Genomic DNA, 25564 nt, shown 5'->3' with positions numbered 1-25564 from the left:
AGGCGTACCAAGTACGATTCTAGGTAAGGGAATTGAGTACGTCGGCCCGTTGAAAGCAGACGCCCGGAAAACCGGCCTCTTTTAACCTACGATTTCTAATTGATTTTATTTTAGAAAAGCCAAATTATTTAATTAAACCCAATCCGAATAAATCGAACCGAGTTCCTATGTGGAAAATTGATTAACCGTCCCAACTAGGTTCATTCATTGCATTCATAATAAATTAATCATCACATTCACCATCCATCCACAATATAGCAAATATAATTAAAAGACCCACTCTTGCCTTATGGTTAAAGGCGGGCCACAAACCAGATTTAATAATATAATTAAACAATAAACAATGAATCCTAAAATCTTATAATCATAGTAAATTAATCGATTTGATTTGATTAGAACACAATTTGCCCATTATTGATCATTTTCCGAATTAACATTAAACATTTACTTAATGACATGAAATTAAAATAAGATAAGAAAAATATTCTGGAATTTTAGGATAGTTGCGCACGCAGCTGTTCTACAAAGAACAGTCGCGTGACGGAACTCTTTGTTATTATCCTAAAGCTTTAAGACAGTTGCGTCACGCAGCTGCTCTACGAAGAACAGTCGCGTGACGGAACTCTTAGTTGCGTGGCGCGACTGTGTGTGGGCTTATTAAAATACCCAGTTTTATTAACTACTTATTAAAAACGTAACATTAAACAACAACTATAAAAACGAAATAAACACTGTGCACATGAACAGTTGCGTCACGCGAGTGGTCCAGTCCAGGTTAAAGCCTTTTGGACATGAACAGTTGCGTCACGCAGGTAGTAGCTGCGTGACGCAGGTGCTCTGGTCTGTAACTACCATTCAAACTACTCTTTTTACGTGTTCTTTTTATTAACAATGATTAAACTCAACTCAGAAATATTCAGAAATGGGCAAAGTTACGTTTAACCAATAACAAACCAACTAAATACTATGAAAATGAGATTTTTAACAAATAAAAGACTAAAAATGAAAAGAGAAGGTTTAAGGGATTACCTAACCCTCAGATTCGAGGATTGCATGCGTTTTGATTGATTCAGGGACTCTGCCTCACGATCCCAGAGGTGTTTGTTATCAAGTTTTGCACAATAAACGTTTCTTTTTACTTTTCTCTCTTTTTCTCTTCTTATGTTTTTTTTTTTTTTTTGTGTTTTTTAATTTTAAATCTATGTATCTAATGGCTTGATCTTCCTCAAGGTTACTCACTTGAGTTCTTGGGGAAGAAACCCTAGCCGTAAATCAAAAACCTTTACTTAAAACGTTGAAGTCCCAAGAAAATGAGAGAAAAGTCCCGTTTTTAAGACAAAATGTTTTATTTATATGGGTAGGGCAACATAACAAAGCTGCGTCACGCAGGTAGAAGCTGCGTGACGGATCCGCAAGCTGCGTGACGCAGCTTACTTTTCGTACAGTTGCTGCATATCCATACAAACAGTACAGGCCGTTGCACGGGTGTGCGCCAGAGGTGTTAGCCTGGTTAGAGTTGCGTGACGCAACTATGAGTGTCGTCACGCAGGTGATAGTTGCGTGACGCAACCCTAACGCGGGTCAGACTCCTTTGGGCTGGTTCGATTCAATTTTTGGTTCAAACACTTCTGGTTGATCGTGATTCTTTATCCTTTATCCTCATTATCATCACCGGGTCAGGCGGAGGCATAAAAGTACGCGTCAACAGGTCCGCACCTTGCGGGACTACACCACACCTACTCTTAATGGGACAACCTCAAGTATCACAAGACTTCGGGTGGAAGCTAATAATTTTGAAATTAAACCTGCAATTATCCAATTGCTTTCCATCTCAATTCAATATGGAGGTTTACATAGTGAAGATCCTAACGCTCATATCACAAATTTCCTGGAAATTTGCGATACATTCAAACAGAATGGTGTTTTCGAAGATGCCATAAAACTAAGACTCTTCCCTTTCACTCTTAGGGACAAAGCACGATCTTGGTTACAATCATGCACTGCTAGAAGTTTTACAACATGGGAGGAATTAGCCCAAAAGTTTTTAGCAAAATTCTTTCCATCTTTAAAGACCACAAAACTGCGCAATAAGATAATGACCTTTGTCCACCATGATCAAGAAAGTTTGTACGAAGCTTGGGAAAGATTCAAGGACTTATTGAGGAAGTGCCCACATCACAGTTTGCCTAAATGGTTACAGGTACAAACTTTTTATAATGCATTATCTCCTAACATTAAAATCACTCTAGATGCAGCTGCAGGTGGGTCTTTTGAGAGAAAAGAGATTGATGAGACATATGACTTGATAGAGGAGATGGCAAGCAATAGCCATTATCAAAGCAACTCCGAAAGGAAGAAGACTGCAGGAGCTTATGAAATAGATGCCATTACAGCACTCAATGCCAAGGTAGATAATATGGTAAGAAAATTGGACTTATTGACTACTAATCCTATCAATTCTACTATGCAAGTTTGTGATAGGTGTAATGGGCAACATGGGATTAGAGAATGCATGATAGACTCTTTGAATCCGCAAACCTTGGAATAAGTAAACTATGTGATGAATCAAGGAAGGAAGAATTACCCATACTCCAACTCCTATGATAACAGGTTGAGGAATCACCCTAACCTGTCATATGGGAATCTTAACAATGCCTTGACCGCACCACCAGGTTTTATACCTCAAGAGAAGAAATCTCATGATGATCTCCTTACTACCCTTTCTAAATCGCACATGGACTTCGTGAACGAAAACCAGAGAAAACAACAAAATCCAGCAAGCTGCGATAAGAAATTTGGAGATTCAGCTAGGACAATTCGCAAACATGATGGCATCCCGACCTCAAGTTACGTTACCTAGTAATACTGAAAAGAATCCTAAAGAACAGGTACAGGCTATCACCTTAAGAAGTGGCAAACAGTTAGAAGAACCACCAAAGATAGAAATGAAAAAGGAAGAGCAGAAAAAAGTTCCCATCATTGATCTAGAAGAGCAAGAAGAAGTGAAACCTTATGTTCCACCTGTTCCCTTCCCACAAAGGTTAAAGAAAGCACAAGATGACAAAAGCTTCGTCAAATTTCTTGATGTCTTCGAAAAGCTTCAAATTAACATTCCTTTTGCTGAAGCTCTCGCTCAAATGCCCAGTTATGCAAAATTTCTAAAAGAAATCCTGAGCAAGAAACGAAAAATTGATGATTAAGGAACGGTAATGTTAACTGAGGAGTGTAGTGCAATTATTCAAAATAAATTGCCTCCAAAGTTAAAAATCTAGGAAGTTTTTTTATCCCTTGCAATATTGGTAATCTTGACTTTGAAAAAGCTTTAGCAGATTTAGGTGCTAGCATTAACCTTATGTCTTATGAAGTTTTTAAGATGCTAGGAATGGGAGAGCTAAAGCCAACAAGGATGTCTCTACAATTAGCAGATCGATCAATCAAATATCCAAGAGGAATTGTAGAAGATGTGCTTGTAAAGTTAGATACATTTATCTTCCCTGTTGATTTTGTTATTCTTGATATTGATGAAGATAGAGAAGGATCCTTAATCATTGGAAGACCCTTTCTTGCAACTGCAAGAGCATTGATTGATGTATATGAAGGCAAATTAACTTTAAGGGTTGGTCAAGAGGAAATTGTTTTTGATGTTCTTAAATCTTGTAAACTTCCTATGGACTATAATGACTGATTTCGAATTGATATTGTTGATGAATGTGTGGAAAACACTTTGCATATTAAAGATGACATTAATGATTCAAGCATCATGAATAAGAAAGAAAGTGAACCACCAAAGCAAGAACTGAAACAACTTCCATCTCATTTAAAACATGCATTCTTAGGTGGGAATCATTCTTTTCCTGTTATTATTTCTTCTCACTTAACACTTGACCAAGAGGAAAGGTTGTTGCAGGTTCTTCGAAAACATAAGAAAGCTCTAGGCTGGTCGATTTTAGACTTACAGGGAATAAGTCCAAGTGTATGCATGCATAAGATCCTGATGGAGGAAGACTATAAACCCTCAATCGAGCATCAAAGACGATTGATCCCAAATATGAATGTCATAGCCCTGACCTGGTTAGTATTGTCCACTTTAGGCTTTGCAACCCTCACGGATTTGTCCCTCAGGCAGGCTTTGCAACCCACCCAAAAGCGCGCTAACCAAGTTAGAGACTACCCCTCTTATGTATAGATCGTTCACCTTGTCCTTAGCCGATGTGGGATTTGCCTAAGGTGTGCTGGCCTTGCCACATACACCCCCCCTTAGGGACTCAGTGTCCTCGCTGAGGTTTGCCCCACCACCGGCCAGAGGGCACAGGGGCGGCTCTGATACCAATTGTCATAGCCCTGACCTGGTTAGTATTGTCCGCTTTAGTCTTTGCAACCCTCACGGATTTGTCCCTCAGGCAGGCTTTGCAACCCACCCAAAAGCACGCTAACCAAGTTAGAGACTACCCCTCTTATGTATAGATCGTTCACCCTGTCCTTAGCCGATGTGGGATTTGCCTAAGGTGAGCGCACCTTAGGCAAATCCCACATCGGCTAAGGATAGGGTGAACGATCTATACATAAGAGGGGTAGTCTCTAACTTGGTTAGCGTGCTTTTGGTTGGGTTGCAAAGCCTGCCTGAGGGACAAATCCGTGAGGGTTGCAAAGCCTAAAGCGGACAATACTAACCAGGTCAGGGCTATGACAATGAAAGAGGTAGTTAAGGCTGAAATCATAAAACTTTTGGATGCTAGAATTATTTATCAAATTTCAGATAGCAGTTGGGTAAGTCCTGTTCAAGTTGTTCCAAAGAAGGGAGATATGACAATTATTTCTAGCAAAAATAATGAATTAATTCCTACTCGAACAGTCACAGGTTGGCGTGTGTGCATTGATTATAGGAAGTTGAACAAAGCAACACGCAAAGACCACTTCCCTTTACCCTTTATTGATCAAATGCTTGAAAGACTTGCAGGTTATCCCTATTATTGTTTTTTGGATGGTTATTCAGGATACTTCCAAATACCTATTGCTCTTGAAGATCAAGAAAAAACCACTTTCACTTGCCCTTATGCTACTTTTGCCTATAGGAGAATGCCTTTTGGATTATGCAATGCTCCTGCAACTTTTCAAAGATGCATGATGTCCATATTTTCTGACATGGTTGAAAAATTTATTGAAATGTTCATGGATGATTTTTCTGTGTTTGGTTTCTCTTTTGATGCATGTCTTTATAACCTATCTTTAGTAATGCAACGATGCGAGGATACTAACCTTATTTTAAATTGGGAAAAATGTCATTTTATGGTTAGTGAAGGTATTGTTCTAGGGCATAAAATCTCACAAAAAGGAATTGAAGTGAACAAAGCCAAAATCAAGGTAACTGAAAAGCTACCTCCTCCAAATTCAGTGAGAGGAATAAGGAGCTTTCTTGGCCATGCAGGATTTTACAGGAGATTTATCAAGGACTTATCCAAAATCACAAAACCTCTTTGTAATTTATTAGTTAAAGATGTTCCTTTTAAATTTGACAAAGAGTGTTTGAATGCTTTTAACAGGTTGAAGAAAGAGTTGATCTCAGCCCCTATCATTGCTACACCAGATTGGACTCTCCCCTTTGAGCTTATGTGTGATGCTAGTGATCATGCTGTTGGAGCTGTTCTTGGGCAAAGAAAGGAAAAGAATTTGCGCGTCATTTATTACGCTAGTCGCACATTGAATGACGCACAATTAAATTATGCCACCACTGAAAAAGAACTTCTAGCTATTGTTTTTGCTTTTGATAAATTTAGGGCTTATTTAATTGGAGCTAAAACAATAGTTTACACTGATCACTCTGCTATTAAGTATTTGTTAGAAAAGAAAGGTACAAAGCTCAGATTAATCCGTTGGGTTCTTTTATTGCAGGAATTTGATCTAGAAATTCGCGATAATAAAAGGAACCGAGAACCTCGTGGTCGACCACTTATCCAGGCTTGAGTTGGGGGAAGAAGATGCAATAGAATTACAAATCAATGAAGACTTTCCCCATGAACATCTTCTCCTGTTGGCAAACACACAAGCTCCATGGTATGTCGATATAGTTAACTACCTTGTTTGCAAAATTACTCCTACCAATCTTTCTTATCAACAAAAGAAAAAGTTTTTCCATGATATCAAATACTACTATTGGGAGGAGCCCTTTTTGTTCAAATATTATAGTGATCAGCTATTTCGACGATGTATACTAGAAGAGGAAGTGGAAAGTGTCCTTAGATTCTGTCATTTAATGGAATGTGGGGGACACTTTGGAGCAAGCAAGACGGCAGCACGTATCTTGGAAAGCGGTTTGTATTGGCCTAAGTTATTTAAAGATGCTTTTAACTTTATTCGTCTTTGTGATCGCTGTCAAAGGTCGGGTAACATCTCGAAGCGACATGAGATGCCCTTAAACAGCATCCTTGAAGTAGAGATCTTTGATGTTTGGGGCTTAGATTTCATGGGACCTTTTCCATCATCTTCGTCCAACCAATACATTCTAGTAGTAGTGGACTATGTCTCAAAATAGGTAGAAGCTGTTGCCCTTCCAAATAATGATGCCAAAAGTGTAATGAACTTTATCAAGAAATATATTTTCACACGTCATGGCACCCTTAGGGCAATAATTACAGACGGAGGTAAGCACTTTTGCAATAAGTACTTAGATTCCCTTCTTTCAAAATATGGTGTTACTCATCGTGTAGGTACTCCATGTCATCCTCAAACAAGTGGACAAGTGGAAGTCACTAATAGGGAAATCAAGAAGATTCTGGAGACTACTGTTGGACAATCTAGGAAGGACTGGTCTAAGAAACTCGATGATGCTCTATGGGCTTATAGAATCGCATTCAAAATGCCAATTGTTATGTCTCCATATTGCATGGTCTACGGTAAGGCTTGTCACCTTCCTGTTGAGTTGGAACACAAAGCATATTGGGCAATCCAATTTCTTAACTTTAATGCTAAGGAAGTTGGTCAAAAATGGTTACTTCAATTAAATATGATGGATGAAATGCGCCTCCATGCTTATGAGAATGCCAAAATATATAAGGACCGTACCAAATAATGGCATGATAAGCATATTATCCTGAGGAATCTAAAGGTAGGACAGTAGGTATTGCTCTATAACTCCAAACTTCATCTCTTTCCTGGTAAGTTGCACTCTAGATGGTCTGGTCCATTCACGATCAAGGAAAATTTTCCACATGGGGCCATCGAAATGGTGGATGGTAACCAGAGTTTCAAAGTTAATGCTCAACGTTTGAAAGTTTATCAAAATGAAAACTTTGATCTAGTCAAAAATACCATCAGTCTTGTTTAGCCTAAACTTGGTTGAGTGCGTCGAGCTTAACGACGTTAAACAAAAGCGCTTGTGGGAGACAACCCATATTTTTTTTTGAAATTTCTTGTTTCAGTTTATTTTTGCTATTTCTGTTATAATTTTCCCAAATTTTCTCTATAATTGTTCCTCTGTTTTAGTCAAAATTCTTCAGTTCGAGTTGAAGTCAACAGGATGGCATGCCCTAGCCGTGCTCAGCAACACGGCCAGGCTTCACAGAGGTAAAAATCACTCTTGAAGGTCAGAGGCTAGCACGCCCTGACCGTGCACCACAGCACGCCCGTGCTAATACATAACAAGGGATTGCAGCTAGCATGCCTTGACCGTGCTCTAGGACATGCCCGTGTGACCAGAACGGAGAAAATCGCTTCACAAGTCAGAGGCGCGCACGCCCCAGCCGTGCCCTCCAGCACGCCGTTCCAGGTAAGTCTAGTTTTTCTCTACAGGTCAGAGGCGCGCACGCCCCAGTCGTGCCCTTCAGCACACCCGTGCCTGCAAACCGCCTCAGAGATTTAGAAGCGCACGGCCTGGAAGCATGACCGTGCCACAAGCAGATCTGCGCAATAAAACGCGCCTTTATTTAAAGCGCACGCCCTCATCCCTTCTTTTCCCACAATGCACGCCCTAGCCGCCTAACCTCCCTTCTCTGTTTTTCTCAGTTTTTCCCTCTTTTTCTCTCATCCAAACACATAAAACACTAAATTCCTTCACTTTTCTCCATCACCATGCCTCCCCGATACAAGCGCAGCCAACTTGCCTCTTCTGTGGCCGCTCGACAACGACCCATTGCTCGACCTTCCACTGCTTCTCCTCCACCCGTTCCACCTCCTGCGACTCCGGCTCCTCCTCCATTTGAAATTGGCTCACCGAAACAACAAGAAAGGTACACAAAACTTTCTCTTCGCCCTATTTTACCAAATCGATTTATTGATGAGAATGCATTAGCACAAGTGGGACTTAGGGATGCTGTTTTAGAACCCCTTAGGCGTATTGGGTGGGAACAATTTATCAACATGAAAGACCTTGTTTATGCACCTCTCACATTAGAGTTTTTGAGTTCTTATTCCTCCTTTATTCGCTTATTTAATTTCCCTAGCAAAATTGAATTTCGGTTGTTTGGGAGAAATTATGAACTTTCTGTCAATGAGGTTAGTCATATATTCGGATTTCCCACTGAAAATGCTCATAATCGAATACTTACAGAATTTAATGATCACAGTACATGGAATGATCTTGTTGACACATGTTTTTATGCCCCGCCTGATCCAATGATGTACGAGGATGTGGAATGAATGGGTTAATGCCATCTAGAAGTCTTTTAATCCAAGGATTTAAATAAAACCAATTTTAAGTTTCTGGTTGGGTCAGAGTTGCGTCACCTAGTTGTCAGTTGGGTCACCCAGCTATCGGGTCCGTCACGCAGCTATGAAAATGAGCTGTGTCACGCAGACGCAGCTGTGTCCTGACTTACCTCTATAAAAAGATCTCTTTCTCACATCAAAGGGACGATTTTTGGAAACCCTAAAAACACACCCTGCGGCCACATTCTCCTCCAGAAACTCTTGTGAGTTGATTTGAAGGGAAATCGCCATTAGAGATCAATTTTAGGTGAATTAAACCATAAAAAGAGAGAAAATAACAAAAGATAAAGAAAACACACTTAAATCCTTGGAAACAAAGCTTCTGGGAGATCTTAACTATCAATTGTTAAAACATTTGATCCATTTACAATCCTCAATCTGAGGATCAGGTAATTTCTTTAACTTTCTTTGTATTTTTTATATATTTTTGTGGTTTTAGTAATTTAATCTTCTTTAAATTGTATTTTGTTCATATTTGGCCATTTTATATGTCCTTTAATCACATTTAAATAAAAAATGATCTGAATAAACCGTTTGAAAATGAGCTTAGGCCAGAACAGCTGCGTCATGCAACTGTTCATCTAGGAACAGTTGGGTGACCCAACTCTTAGCTGGGTGACCCAACTGTTCTAAGCTTCCAAAGTTTATTAAATGATCTGAATAAACCGTTTGAAAACGAGCTTACGCCAGAACAGCTGCGTCACACAACTGTTCATCCAAGAACAGCTGGGTGACGTAACTGTTAATCCAAGAACAGCTGGGTGCCCAACTGTTCATCCAAGAACAGCTGCATCATGCAACTGTTCATCCAGGAACAGCTGGGTGACCCAACTGTTAGCTGGGTGACCCAACTATTCTAAGCTTCCAGAGTTTATTTCTTCAATAAATCTGAGAATGTCCAACTATGAACAGATCACAGTTTAATTAAGTTTAGAATACTAAAATGTGATTTTATGCATTTGTTTGTATGATTTTTATAATTTCAGTTTAAAGGAAAAAGAAAATTAAATTTGTTGATTTATTAATAATTTGCATGTTTAGGATTAAATAAACAAAAATATAAAAATGTGACTTTAGTGTTAAATAATAATTATGCATGATTATTATTTGTGGGTTTTTGGGTTTGATTTCGAATTGGGTAGAATGTAGTTTTAGGTTTGGTTTGTGGCCCGCCTTTAACCATAAGGCAAGAGCGGGTCTTTTATTTATTTGATTTAATTACTTTGGTTTGGATGATTTGGATGATTATGGATGCAATGATTAAACTTGATTGGGACGATTAATTAATTTTCCATATAAGAACTCGGTTCGATTCATTCGGGTTGAGTTCAAATAAATAAATAATTTGGCTTTTCTAACTAAAATAAATTAGAAATCGTAGGTTAAAAGAGGCCGGATTTTCCTGGCGTCGGCTTCCAACGGGCCGGCGTACCCAATTCCCTTACCTAGAATCACATTGGTGCGCCTGACCAGTTTTTCTAGACAATTTGGCCTTAAATAAAATTGGGTTTAAAATGGAGTCATTTTTATAAAATAAACTTGGAAACGGTCCCATTGCCGAAAAAATGGGTGGCGACTCAAAATGTTTTATAAGACCGATTTATCGGCATCGTATCCAATAAAATGTTTTGTCACCACTTTTTCATAATAAAATCACTTTTTTTTCCAATCACACGAAAAGATGGAACGTTTTTTGGGTCGCTCGGGGGCGGTGCGAAAACAGATCTGACTGGGGAACATAATTATAATCTTAGGTTTTTGAAAGCCTCAAAATTGAGAAACCCTACCTTGAGATATATTCACAAATTCTTAGCCAGCACTATTTTTGGGCGAAACGAGAGTGATGGGGCACTAAGCCGCAATGAATTATACTTCTTATGGGCTATTAGTCAGGGAATTTTGTTGCATGTTGGTTATTGGTTATGTTTGCGATGGGCGAGGGTTGCACGAGCGGATAAGGGGGCTATTATGATGGGGTGTTTTGTAACCCGGATTTCAACATATCTAAGAGTTTGGAACCCTGCTAGACCAGTTTATGATAATGTGGGAATAGGAAGAGGCACTAGGTTAGACTTAGATGTCATGATTCACGTGAGGCTAGTTGAAAAGTGGGAGATGCATATCGGATAGTGGGTTCTTGAGACGACAGTTCGGATGATGAGGAGGCTGAGGATGCCGGTGACGCTAACATGGAGGAGGGTAATCCGACTCTTTTTGGTCCTTCTTCTGGTGCAGGTACTTCTGGCGCTGGTCCATCTTTTCAGGGAACATCAAGCATGTCTTACGATAAGTCCTTGCACGGATGATGTCCCGAATGGACATGTTTGACACACGCCTTAACGGAATGGAATCGATGATTGCTGACAGATTCCAGTCCATAGAGATTATGCACGGGAGCCTCGACTCTCGCATTGATAATTTGTAGGGCCAACTCCACACTGTCATTCAGTTATTGCAGCCACACCCGCCTCCACCACCGGAACCTTGATAGATTTTGACTTCTTCTCGTTTGTTTTTTTTTTTCTATTTCGATTTTTGTTGGATGTTATGTCTTGAATTTTTGTTTCCCTTGTTGCTGTTTATGTCTTTTTTGAATATTATATATTCTCATATTTTTTTCTTTTTACTGTTTTTCTGATTTTCTAGCTATGCTACATTCCAACACCCAACTCTATTCTATTTTTCAATACAATGATTGTGGCAAGGCCAGCACACCTTAGGCAAATCCCACATCGGTTAAGGACGGGGTAAACGATCTATACATAAGAGGGGTAGCTTCTAACTTGGTTAGCGCGCTTTTGGGCGGGTTGCAAAGCCTGCCTGAGGGACAAATCCGTGAGGGTTGCAAAGCCTAAAGCGGACAATACTGACCAGGTCAGGGCTATGACAATTGGTATCAGAGCCGGCCCTGTGCCCTCTGGCCGGTGGTGGGGCAAACCTCAGCGAGGACGCTGAGTCCCCAAGGGGGGGTGTATGTGACAAGGCCAGCACACCTTAGGCAAATCCCACATCAGTTAAGGACGGGGTAAACGATCTATACATAAGAGGGGTAGCTTCTAACTTGGTTAGCGCGCTTTTGGGCGGGTTGCAAAGCCTGCCTGAGGGACAAATCCGTGAGGGTTGCAAAGCCTAAAGCGGACAATACTGACCAGGTCAGGGCTATGACAATGATGGTAATGCTTACTACACTCTCTTATTCTTTCCTATTGCTAATGTGATAAGTTTGGGAAAGTAGGCTTATTTTTTAACACATTGGGGATAATGTGCTAGATTAAATTGGGGGAAGGAAAATTTTAGTTAAAATTTTATTTTATTTTAATTTTAATTTTATTATTTTAGCTTCACATGGTTGGAATAATTGTTAGAACGCTTGAAAATTATCATAATTTAGTAACTTGTGATAAATTTAGTTGATTTTATAATCTAATATGTTTGAGCTTTAATTTTAATTTTTGACTTAACATGATTCTTTGGTTTAACTATTTGTTTCTAAGATTATAAACACTAATTTTTGTGAATTTTATGACATATAGATATGTTTTAATCAAAATTTATTTAACCTTGGCATTCCTAGAACAAATTAGAATTCCCTTTGAAACAAATTTTTTAAATGCTTACATTTAGAAAGAAATGATTTAGGCATTCTTTGTTGAACCCCTTATTTAGCCTGGGCCAACTAAGTTAAAATGTGACTTTTGCAACCAATTTGAGGCCTATATCCAAATTTTATTGTTCACCCTTATTAAGCCTAGCCACTAAACCAAATTAAATTCCTACCCTAAAGTGCAACAATGTATAATTGAAAGATTTGATTTTTATTAAAATATAGCAACAAAAAGGGAGAAAATTTCATTAATACTAGCAAGTGGACCAAATTAGAAAATTTAAAGAGAAACACCCCATAGAAGAAGCAATCAATCAAAGAATTCAAGTTTGGGGAATTAAAGCAAGGACAAAATTATCAAAGTATCATGAAAAGACCTTGCCAAAATATCTCTAGTTTTGAGCTAGTGAAGAACTTCAAGATTAATTTCCTTTTACAATTTGTTTTGATATAATGAAAATCTTGATATTATGCATTTTCTGTGCTCTTTGTCTATCTTTTTATCCTTTTTCTTTGTTTAGCTATAATTATACCTCTAAAACCCCATTACAACCTAAATAAAGACCTTTTGATCTTTTAAATTGTATGCATTTCAATTGTGGAAAAGGGATGACTAATTTTGCATATGGGAATGTTGAACTTAAAAAGGCTAAATAATTTTTGTGAAAATTCATATCCTACTTATCATAGGTTGAATAAATGTTGGTGTTGAAAAATCTTTTTAACTTATATTTAAATTAAGAAATGTGTTTCATCGAAAACTTGAATTTTTGCTTAGATATAATTAGCATGGAAAACACTTGATTTATTTGCATATTACTAATTTTGATATCTTTTTGAAATTGTGAATAATTATCTCCAACCATAGTAAGCTAGTTTTGTTAGTTTATTTTGTTCTTTTGTTTTTAGTCTTGTTGCTTGAGGACAAGCAATGGTTTAAGTTTGGAGAATTTTGATAGGTGTCATTTTTACAGTATTTTTAATATAGTTTTTATTTGGAATTTTAGTAATTTTAATCACTTTAACTAATATTTACTTCGTTTTATTTATATTTTTGTTCAAAGCTTCCTTCAATCATAATCCACTTGATCTTAAAGAAAATTTCAGGGTTTTGGCACAGAAAATAGCATTATCAAGCAAAACACTCAGGCTCTGGCACGCCCAGCCCATGCACATTAGCACTCCCGAGCTAAACTTAAGGAAAATCAAGTGGAGACTCAGACTCTAGCACGGCTAGCCCGTGCTATCTGGCACGCCCGTGCCTAAAAGGACCTCAGGGCGTGCTTGCTTAAGCACGCCCGTGATGCATTTTATCTTGGAAAGTTAGAGCCTAGCACGCCCTGCCCGTGCTATGGTGCACGCCCGTGCCACGGCGCACGCCCGTGCCACAAATACTTCTCTGGACGTGTTGCAGAGCACGGCCTGTGCTGAATCATTCATTGAACTCAGACTCTGGCATGCCCAAGCCGTGCTATGGAGCACGCCCGTGCTACGAAGTTAATGCTGTCTTGAATTAAAAATGCCAGCCAGTCTCTATAACTTACATGGGCCCACCTCAGATATTTTCGTAACGTGCAAATCAAGATCTAAACCTATCTAGGAAGATGGAAGAGTCCTAATTGAGAAGAAATCTAAGCCTCAATAGTTTGTGATCTCCAAAAAAAGATTTCGTACTTAATAAGGATTCTATTTCCTAAATGGAGTCGGATTTTCTTCCAGGAGGTCTATATAAAGAAAAGAACCATTCATTGTAAAGCCATCTCTTGTTCTATTATTTTCTATATTGTTCTCTCTCTCTCTCAAAGACTTCAAGCATTCAAGATTCATACTAAGATTCAAGGAAGCCGTCCACGTATCTGCCGCCTAGTTTTTATTTCTAAACTCTTAATCTTGTTTTACTTTTCATTATTCATATTAATTATGAAATTTTATTCAAGTATTATTGAGTTTTATTTAATTACTATGTCGAAGTAAATCCTCATACTAGGGATTTGATGTAGCTTAAATTATTTTCCAATTTATAATATTATATTTGTTTTTCTTTGTTCAAAGTATAATTTATTATTGCACTTAATGCTTCCAGACAGAGTTTTTCCCCTGGATTGATTTATTTCATTAATCACTATGGGGAGAAGTGTTTTTTATATGAATAAAATAATAAATTATATGAGAATAATAACTTGATGCGGAAGTTATATGGTTTGGCTCATGGGGGTTTTCATAAGTTAATGACCTTAGGTTATGAACTCACAAAACAAACCACAAAACTTAATGATTTAATTCATGTTTGATTGCGCTATTGGAAGATAGGTAATTAGACCGGGTTAGAATAGCTAACAATACATCGGGAGAGCTTGTTAGTGATTTTAGGGTTGTTTCCCCTACTTGAACAATTAAAATTGATTAACAAATTAATAAAATAAATTGGATAGAGTTAAGTGAAATCAAAATCCCTAGTAGTTTTAAAATCCTTGATTTCTTTTCATCTGAATATTGTTGCTTGATTTATTTCTGTTTTATTTTTAGAATTTACTTTTCTTACAATAAATCTCTCTTATTGCCGTTTAAATAATAATAGGTTAACACAATTTTGGTACTTGATATACAATCCCTGAGGAGACGATACTCTACTTACTTTATATTACTTGCTACGATTTCGTATACTTACGAAAAACCACTGTCAGCTGTTTAAGCTGTAACTATTGAGGGCTGGATAACCCACGAATCTTAGGGACCTAATTCATAAATATCAATCCATGTCAATTATTTTAATTGAAACCAAAGTTGGTAAAAATAGAATGAAAATAATATGGGATCAGTTAGACTTTGTAGGAAATTTTGTGGTGAACCCAATGGGGCTTAGTGGTGGTATTGCTTTGTTGTGGAACGTTAGAGATTCAATCCAACTTATCTCTTATTCAAATTATCATATGGACGCGGCTATAAACATCCAGGATTGTTCTCCTTATTTGCTCATCCGAGAAATGAGGTCATGTGTTGCACTTTCAATAGTTGTTCGATGGGTTTCGTGAAGCTCTGGAATCAAGTGAACTATTTGATTTAGGTCTACATGGTACCAGTAGGGTGTGCATAAGAATGTGGAAATCCTAACCCTTTTTTGCCGTCCTAAATTTCCCATCCCACAAAAAATTCGATATAAATTTAATTCTCACTTCCCAATTTCCCTCTCAATTCCCATCCCGTAGATAATTTTGGGACGGAAATGGTTCTTTGAGCAAAATCAATCCATACTGATTCAAAATCATGTGCCATCCTGTCCTGTTTCAAAATTGGATAATCTCAACCTGTTTATCATATATTGATAAAAAAAAGTAATTTTTTTATATTGATGAAAAGTAATCTTTATTATATATTATTCCCTACTCATTTATTAGTTTGATAAAAAAAGTAATTTTTAGTTTTGAATAATTGCATAATTGCTGATGCAATAAACTTCCTATTTTAAAGCCTAAAATAAAGATAGAAATTTATTTTTAATTTTAAATTTCCTAAACTTCATATTGTTTTTAACTTCAGCTGTTTTCTCCATATTAAAACTTAAAAAAAATCTTAAAAACCAATGATAAAAGATTAAACAAAGTTGATAAAAGTTGGATTCTTCTTCTTAAAGAGTGACTTCTACATGTGATCATCAGGTCATTAAAATCATAAAGATATACCATTTTTACTTTTAAATTTTTTTATATTTTAATTTCGCTACTTCAGGATTCTAATCTTTTTTTTTTCGGTAGTTGTAGATTCACTAGTGATGAACACTTGAAAAAAAAAATCATAAAAATAATCTTTGTGCATCAATATGCTGAATGTTTTTTTCTTTAGAATATGAATATTTTCTCAAATTTATCTGAATTTAGCATACTATTTTCTAGCATTAATTAATATATTTCTAAATAATTATCTCATAACTAATTAATGGGATAGAAAATAAAATTAATGTTGCTTTCTCAAGTCTTGAATAGTTTGGATGGTTTATACACTTGATGCAATTGCTATTGCTATTTTTGTGTTCTATACTTGATTAATTTGCAAGTCTATGTTATTTACTATGATGGTACAATTGTGTGTGCCTGATTATGTAGGTTGATACAAACATTTTATTACAGTAATATGTTTTCCATTTGAAATTCTTATACATTCTCTTAGAAGTAAAGTTCCTTTCGATAATGAATGTGCAAAGCAGATTTCTGATTCGGCCACACCATTCCATCCGCCTACATAAATGTTATTTTTACTCTAGAATGAAGGTGCAACCAAGGGAAAGGCCTTTATTTATTGTTGCCCTCAAATTAGTATATATGTGTGTGTAGTTATGTACTACCTCGAAAAAATAGTATCACAGTATAAATGTATGAATGTATTATAAAATTTAAATGAAATGAATAATACAAATAAAATATGAAAAAAAAAAATAATAAGTAAATGTTCTTTGAATAATCCAAAGTAAAAGGAAAGGTGATAAAGTACCTAAGAAAAATAGGTGTATTTTCTATTTAATAATTTAATTATGCTTATTTTTTTTTACAATGTAATATATATTTATAGAAACAAAAATAAAAATATTAACTCAAATATATTTCATTATTGTTGTCCTTCCTTTAATTTTTCGTCGAAATACAATTACAAGTCATTGTTATTTATAATTACATGAGCTTGCACTATTGGTGATTTTTTGTGTTGCTTCCTTTTTATTCTAGTAGTAGTGCCTTTTTAATCTCAGTAGCTTTATTAGTTGAAAATGATTTGTAAAATTCTATTGGAAGCATGTGAAAGCCATTTTAAAATTTTTAAATTTAAAGCACGATAATATATTCATTTTTAAATTTTTATTTTTTTTTATTTTTGTGTAAAGCATACTTTTTGTATATGTATATATATTTTTTATGTTTGGGGACTATATGTATTCAAATTCGTTGATGACTAAATTGAGATAAAAAAATTTTTTACCAACGATTCCTTATACCTTCGTGGACAAAAAAATCTGATAGAATGCACTTTTTTAATGTCGGTCATATTCTAAAATTATTTATGTTCTTGTAAATCAAAATAAAATGTCGAAGAGCAAGGAACACCATGATGCTCCTCGTGATAATATGGCCAAACCATATGGGAGTGTGAGCTCACAACTAATAAGGCAACAAAATACATCAACATCTCCTAGTACTACATCTCATGATGAAGGTACACCTTTGATAGTCCTTCTCATCCTGATAGTATAGGTAATATGTTGAAGTCTGGGGTTTAGGTCATTTTATAAAAGTTTATGATGATCATGGTATTGAAATGGGTAAAGCACTTATGGTGTGGAAAAACTATCGTGCCTCATCAAAGCATGGTACAACTAGGTTATGGTGGGATCTTAAGCATATTTGTAAGAATTTTAAATACAAAAAGGAGTTGTTAAAAAAGAATAAGAGTGGTAATGTAGATAAAACACAAACAAAATTACATTTGAGTAAGTGTGAGAGGGACAGTGATAAATTAGCATATTGGAAGTTTAACCAAGTAACTGCTATGAGGTCTATGGTTAGGATGATAATAAAGGATGAGTTGCCCTTTAAGTTTGTAGAGAGAAAAAAGTTTAATGAGTTTTGCAAGAACTCCAACTTGAATTTCAAACACCCTCTAAGTGGATAGTAGCTAGAGATATTTATCAAATTTTTTCTGAAGAGAAAAATAAATTACACACACTTTAAGATTTTGAGTATTAGCCACAATCATTTACCACTGATACTTGGACTAGTCATCAAAACATCTCTTATTTGTGTTTGACATGTCACTTTATTGATAATGATTGGACAATGCAAAACTGGATTTTATACTTCTGTTTAATAGAAAAGTCATAAAGGGGTGAATTTGGGTAATGTTATTGACTTTGCATGGATGAGTGGGGATTTAATAAGGTTATGTGTATTACCATTGATACTGCAATTGTGATGATACATGTGTTGCACAATTAAAAAGAACTTTGAAGCAAAAAAATGCGTATGTGTTGGATAGTGAGGCTTTTCACATGACATGTGTTGCACATATTTTACACTTGATGGTTAAAATTTGGATGAAGATTGTTATGCAAATCAATTAATAAAATGAGAGCTACATGTAAATATGTCAGGAGTAGCCCACAAAGATTAGACAGCTTTAAAGAAAATGACAAGATTTCCAAATAGATTATGCAATATTAGATTGTGGGCTTATTTAATGTTAGAGACAGCTCTACAATTTAGGAAACTATTTGAGAGACTTGAATTATTAGACTCTACCTATAGGAATGAATTAGATAATTCTTTGCCTCCAGAGAATGATTGAGATAAAGTGCAAAACTTGACTAGGTTTTTAAAAAGGTGTTATGATGTGACATTAAAAATATCTGGATCATTATACTCTACTTGAAATATGTTTTTTCTTTTCCTAAGATTTGTACTGTGTTAAAGGAGTTGCAAACTTGTATGGTCAGTGATGATGTGGAATTTGCAAATATGGCAAAGGAAATGAAGGGAAAATTTGATAAATATTGGGGTCAATTCGATAAGATGAATATGATGTTATTTATACTTGTAATATTAGACCCTCGATACAAGTTAAGGTATTTAAGGGTGAAGTATCAAGAATTTTTGGGTGAAGCTGCAACAGATAAATTAGTGGAGAAGGTACTCAGAAATCTAAATTTGTTGATTTCTAAGCATGGAAAAGAAGAAAATACTTGTGAAAGTTTTGATATGGGGAACCAAGGAAAGAATATGGAAACTAATGCAAATGATGTGGAGATTGATGAGTACTTTTTAGAATTAGAAAAAGAGAATAATTTGAATATTGAATCACAGTTGGATAGGTACTTAAATAATCAACCTGAGAAATTTACAATAAATTTTAATTTGCTATTATGGTGGAAGGTAAATGTTATGCGATATCCTATTTTAGCTAAAGTAGTTAGGGATATTGTGTACCCCTCCCCAAAATATCACCGGCATATGAATGCATGTGACTAAAGGAAGAAATGCACGTGAGTGTGTGAGTCGCCACCTTGTTTAATTATTTTAGGGTAAACTAGGAAAAAACCCTAAGTGACTCCATTTTTAATTAACCTAGTTACTAGATTAATTATCCCAATGTTTAAGGCACAGTCTGCGAACCCGAGGTGGATCCCGAGACTATGTCATGCTGATGAACTAACCGATGGATGAATGCTTTGCAAGGTGAATGATGGATTAATGAAATGTTTGTGTGATTTTGACTTGCCGCCCGGGGTGAAATCCCGAACGTGCCTACGTACTTCCGTTTGAATGGAAGATCAAAGTCAACGTAGTTCGATAGGCCTTCTTTGAAGGGCTTTGAATGGGTATGCTTAATGCATGAGTGTGTATGCTTTGTGCATGAGTGTGTATGCTTTGTGCATGAGTGTGTATGCTTTGTGCATGTTGTTAAGGCATTTTGCCAAAAATATCAATTTTAAGCGATTTGTCGCTAAAATGGTTGATTTTACGGTTTTAAACCGAAAATGATTGATTTTAAGGCATTTTGCCAAAAAATGTCGGTTTTAAGCGATTTGTCGCTAAAATGGTTGATTTTACGGTTTTAAACCGAAAATGATTGATTTTAAGGCATTTTGCCAAAATGTTGATTTTAAGCGATTTGTCGCTAAAATGGTTGATTTTACGGTTTTAAACCGAAAATGATTGATTTTAAGGCATTTTGCCAAAATGTTGATTTTAAGCGATTTGTCGCTAAAATGGTTGATTTTACGGTTTTAAACCGAAAATGATTGATTTTAAGGCATCTTGCCAAAATGTTGATTTTAAGCGATTTGTCGCTAAAATGGTTGATTTTACGGTTTTAAACCGAAAATGATTGATTTTAAGGCATTTTGCCAAAATGTTGATTTTAAGCGATTTGTCGCTAAAATGGTTGATTTTACGGTTTTAAGCCGAAAATGGTTGATTTTAGGCCTTCGGCCGAAATGTGTTGGTCTTAAGGCTTTTCGCCAAAATGGTTTGATTTTATGACTTTTAGTCGAAAGTGTTGATTTTAAGGCGTTTCGCCAAAATGGTTCGATTTTACGACTTTTGGCCGTAAAAGGTTTGATTTTTGATTAAGCAAGACTTTAGTTGACGTGTATGCATTTTTATGCAGTTATAGAATGATTAAGAGTAGAAAAGAAGCATGCATGAAGTGCTAAAATTAAATAGGCAGAATTTTAATTACGTACCTGATTTAATCGTCGGCCACTTCTTAACTCCAGATTTAGCTCCTCGTTTAGGTATATTAATTAATTTTTAATTTTATTTTATTTTAGTGGTCAAATAACACAACATAAATGCAATAAAATTAAATTAAATGCAAAAAAGCGGTAAAGAAGACGCAAGGAGCGTGAGAGGGAGAAGGTTTCGTCCGTCAATACAGACAAGAGGTGTCAAAAACAGCCTGGAAAAAATGGTCCCTATTTATAGGCCATTTTCGGGTCCCGGGCGGTGGCTGCCGCCGTGCATGCGGGTAGCCACCGCCAGAAAATCTGGGCGGTAGCTGCCGCCCAGGCTCGGCGGTAGCTACCGCCCTGTCGGTGGGGCGACAGGCCCCGCCCGCGAAGGGCGGAGGCCCCTGCGTGTGCTGGCGGCAGCCTCGCCCAGGGCGCGAGGGGGGGCCAGGCCCTGTGCGCGGGGGCGACAGGCCTCGCTCGGCGCGGGGCGAGAGGCCTCGCCCGCGCGGGGCGAGAGGCCTCGCCCTCGCGCGGCGCGGGAGGCCTCGCCGCGCGGGGCGAGAGGCCTCGCCCTCGCGCGGTGCGGGAGGTCTCGCCCGCGCGGGGCGAGAGTCCTCGCCCTGCACGCGGCGCGGGAGGCTCGCCCGCGCGAGGCGAGAGGTTTCGCCCGCGCGGGGCGAGGGGTTCTCGCTCGCGCGCGGCGCGAGGGGCCTCGCCCGCGCGCGGTTGGTGAGGGGCCTCGCCCGCGCTGGGCGAGGGTCCCCGCCCACGCTTGGCGAGGGTTCTCGCCCGCGCTGGGCTCCAGTCCCCGCCCGCGCTGGGCGAGGGCGGTCGCCCGCGCTTGGTGGGGGCTGGCGCCGCCGTGGCCGGTGCGGCCACCGTGTGTCGCTTCGGGAGCTGTTTTGGGAGTTTCGGACCTCCGAAAAATATTCCGGGACCTGTTCCGCGATCCTCGTAAAATTCCGGACGTTTCAAGTACCATATTGATATATTTTCGGTGAACTTCCGAAATGGCCTCCGGTCCGGCCGGACTGTTTGCAGTCCGGAAAAATTGGCTCTTTGAGCCTTGTGAGTCAAAGTTACTGTAGCAAATGCACTGTAGCACAATTAAATTTGCTGTAGCAAATTCATTGTAGCACAGTCAAATTTACTGTAGCAAAGTCAACCAATAGGCTTTTTGAGCCTCAAAATTTGAGTATTCACAGTTGCCCCCCACCGTCGACCATAAAAATGATTTATGGGAGTCGGTGGTTGTATGAAACGCAAATTTTGTAGGCGAGAATTGGACGCGTCCAGAAGACCCGCCTCTTGGCTATTTGCTTATAAATAGCCTAAAAAAAGCTCATTCTCATTCATTCAAGACTTTCTAAGTTAAGGAAATCTCTCAAATTCTCTCAACTTCCTAGGTTTTAAGGTTTCTCTTCTTTCATGGCTTCCTCTGATCTGAGCGGTGAGGAGTACCTGGGGTCTCTGGGGATCTCGCTTGACGAAGTCAACCTTACAGCGGACGCTAACAGTCACGCCTCCGTAACAGGCATCTTCGCCCAGGTACGCCTTCTTTTACTCTGATTATTATTTTTTCGGGCCTTAGGGGCCTAAAAGAAAATAGGGATTGTGGCTTTTCGGGCTTTGGGCCGAATTTGTGAAATTGTGAACTTTGGGCCTCCGTGGCCCGAGTGTGATTTTCGGTCCTTAGGCCGAATTGTGAAATTGTGAGCTTTGGGCCTCTGTGGCCCGAGTGTGATTTTCGGTCCTTAGGCCGAATTGTGAAATTGTGAGCTTTGGGCCTCTGTGGCCCGAGTGTGATTTTCGGTCCTTAGGCCGAATTGTGAAATTGTGAACTTTGGGCCTCTGTGGCTCGAGTGTGATTTTCGGTCCTTAGGCCGAATTGTGAAATTGTGAGCTTTGGGCCTCTGTGGCCCGAGTGTGATTTTCGGTCCTTAGGCCGCATGGTGAAATTGTGAATTTTGGGCCTCTGTGGCCCGAGTGTGATTTTCGGTCCTTAGGCCGAATTGTGAAATTGTGAATTTTGGGCCTCCGTGGCCCGAGTGTGATTTTCGGTCCTTAGGCCGAATTGTGAAATTGTGAATTTTTCTGCGCTTACTGTTTCATGAGCATGCATGCTAAGATATTATCCTTAGTAAGGAACCAAGGACCAAATCTCATATTGTTTTACCTTTTTTAGGATCCTTACATTAGATTGGATGTGGCTGAGATTTCTATGTCCGAAATCCCGATCGAGACATTGGATCCGAACCACCCGGTTGGAGCGATCATCAATCCGTCCCGACTGGGTTACTTGAGACATTTTGATGCTTGCCGAAACAGTCACAAGGAGTTGCTGGGTGCTTTGGCTGAAAGATGGTGGGACACCACCAACACTTTTCATTTTTCCTGGGGCGAGATGACAATGACTCCCGTGGATTTTTCTGTGATTACCGGAATCCCTTTTGGTATTCGGCCGATCGAGTTATACGACGACTGGAGGACAGAAGTTTCCCCTGATCGGATGGTGGAGTTGATTGGTATAGACCTGCCTCGGATTGTCGGGCCAGGCTCCGCTACTCCAGCTTTGAGCGTTTCTAGGCGCTGGCTATACCTCCAGGCCCCCGGTATTTATGCTAGACACAGGCGGGGAGAGCTGACGGCTTCTCAAGTGGCCAGGTTCATTTTGTTGCTGATGTTTGCGTCGACCTTCTGGTCCAACAGGAAAGAAAGGTTCAATCCTTCTATCTTGAAGAGTTTAGAAAATCTAGCCCATCTTACGGAGTACGACTGGGCCGGCGCTATCCTGAGCCGTATGTATGATGATATGTGTGATCTGAGTCGGAGCCACTGCAAACTTAGCGGGACCTACTACTTCTGGGAGGTAATGCAAGCACATTCTGTATATTTTCTGTTTCATTTGCCCTCTTCTGACTCTCGTTTCTTCTTTGTTGCAGATTTGGGCATTTGAATACTTTCCTTATACTCGCCCGGAGCAGATTCAGGCCGATCTCGGATTAGGGCTAGTACCTTTGGCTTGGAGATGGTACCGAACAAATCTTCATACGAGTCGGCATAGGCACTCGCTAAAAGATCTAAGAATCTTCTTCGATACGTGCAGCCCGGCACAGGCATGTATTTAGCAACTCTTGAATATGTTAAATAAAAAAGATTTATTAACACATTTGCTTCTTTTGTAGGTTGAAATGGGGGCGATGGCCACCCATCTACAGAGCTGGATTCAAGTTGATTCTCATTTCCAGCGATCAGATGACTTGCTTCGGCGGAGGGTGATTCTGTCGCATCCGATCTTGAGACGATATTACTTAGGCGAGAGAGTAGACCTTCAAATAAGAGGCTGTCGTTCCATTCCTTATCCTCCTCCCGGGGACATGCGAGCGGGCAAACAGATGATTCTCACTGATGCTCATATTGAGGGTATTCCATATGGAGAGCTCATCTTAGAGGGAGATTATGCTGAGTTCTGCAGACTTTTTCTGATGCAGCCTATTGGGTCGCGGCTTGATGATTTTCAGAGATCAGCTCCCTTCCATCCGCCCGCCACCCGCTCTTCTCGGGCTGCGGGTTCTTCGAGTAGGACTCCAAAGAGAAGGCCTACGACTGATCCTTCTTCTTCTACTTGGGCTGAGGGTTCCTCTCAAGCCGGTCCTAGCCGCTCGGCCGGCCATTCCAGGGCTCCCCGGGCTGTTTCAGAGGCTACCGGGTCGCTTCACTCAGACTTGGCCAATTTACGCCTTCCGTACAGCATTTCCTACCATACTCCAGACGCTTCTTTAGCCTTTCGAGAAGTCCCACTGGAGAATGTGGATCGCTTGGCTCTGCCTTCTGAGGACATTACCGAGGTAAGTAAAAATTGTTAAACCTCTCACAAAAATGATTCATGAGAGATTTGACGTGGATTTGCATTCATCTCTTTTTTTTTTTTTTTTTTTTTTTTTTTTTTTTTTGTAGGTTCCTGTCGGATTGATCAATCAAATGATGGAATTGATGCTCGGGATGCAGCAAGAACTGTCTTCGTCCTGGACTCGTGAGGCTTACAGTGATCAGAGAAGGCAGAGGCCCCGTCGCTGAAGTCATGGTTGCTGAATTTTTCTGTTCCCCTTTCTTTCTTTGTACTGAGCTTTATTTTGTACCTGCACTTGGTTAGTATCGAAATATATGTATGCATGCTTATTGTATTTGAAATGAAATGGGAGGACTTCATCTTATAGACAAAATACTCTCTTTTTCCTTTTTCTTCTTTTTTTTTTTTTTTTTTTTTTTTTTTTTTTTTGTGTGTGCGGCGGTCGCTACCGCCATCATTCGGCAGTAATTCGGCGGTTGCTGCCGCCGTCATTTATTGACAATTCGGCGGCTGCTACCGCCTTCATTCGGCGGCTGCTGTCGCCCTCATTCGGTGCTTTTTCTCCTATAAAGGCTTATTCTTTGTTTCGGCTTTTCACTCATTCCCTATCTTCTCTCTCCTTCTTTTCTCTCCGTGTTTATCTTTTCCAAAGAATGAATCCTTCTTTCAATCATAGCATGCACAGTTGGGCTAGGAGTCTCTCTAAAGTTGAAAAGATCAACTTGAAGAGGTATGGACTCTCTCCTATCATTACCCTTAGGGGGGTAGTAGTCGACTGGGATTTCTTATGGGCTTGCATCAGGCTTTGGGATCCAGAGGCCCATGTTTTCCGATTCGGGGCCATGATGGAGGAAATGTGCCCTCTTTTTGAGGAATTCTGTGCTATCATATTGTGCGACCCCAATGCCCCTTTGGTCAGGCATGAAGTCAAGATCGGGTATGTTCGGTCGTTTGAAAGTCTGTTTCAGTTCAGCCGACCTCAGGCTAGGGCCATGATTGTTGGAGATCAGAAAGCAGTTCTGCTGCCCCTGATTGATGAGTTCTCGGGGGTCTGTTCAGATGACCCAGACCGGATGAGATTAAGAATGCGGGCCTTGGTTTTTTGCTTATTGGCTGGCTTCTTATTCAACAAGGATCCAGGCTTCGGGGATTTGCGACTTTGTCCCATGGTTCGGCAGATGGAGGACATGGGTTGCAT

The 25564-nt window shown here is 39.0% G+C and overlaps 1 non-coding gene across 1 annotated transcript; it reads right to left on the bottom strand.

Moving 5' to 3' along the window:
- Positions 1-2077: 2077 nt before the first annotated feature.
- LOC149493647 (small nucleolar RNA R71) lies at positions 2078-2184 on the bottom strand. Its single transcript, XR_016322787.1, has one exon. It is a non-coding gene; the product is annotated as a small nucleolar RNA R71 (small nucleolar RNA).
- Between the last annotated feature and the right edge of the window lie 23380 nt (positions 2185-25564).

The sequence above is a fragment of the Jatropha curcas genome, chromosome 9, assembly GCF_041381405.1.
Source record: "Jatropha curcas cultivar XTBG-Jc1 chromosome 9, XTBG_Jcur_1.0, whole genome shotgun sequence".
Classification (NCBI taxonomy): Eukaryota; Viridiplantae; Streptophyta; class Magnoliopsida; order Malpighiales; family Euphorbiaceae; genus Jatropha; species Jatropha curcas.
This window is presented reverse-complemented; position numbering and strand designations above follow the sequence as displayed.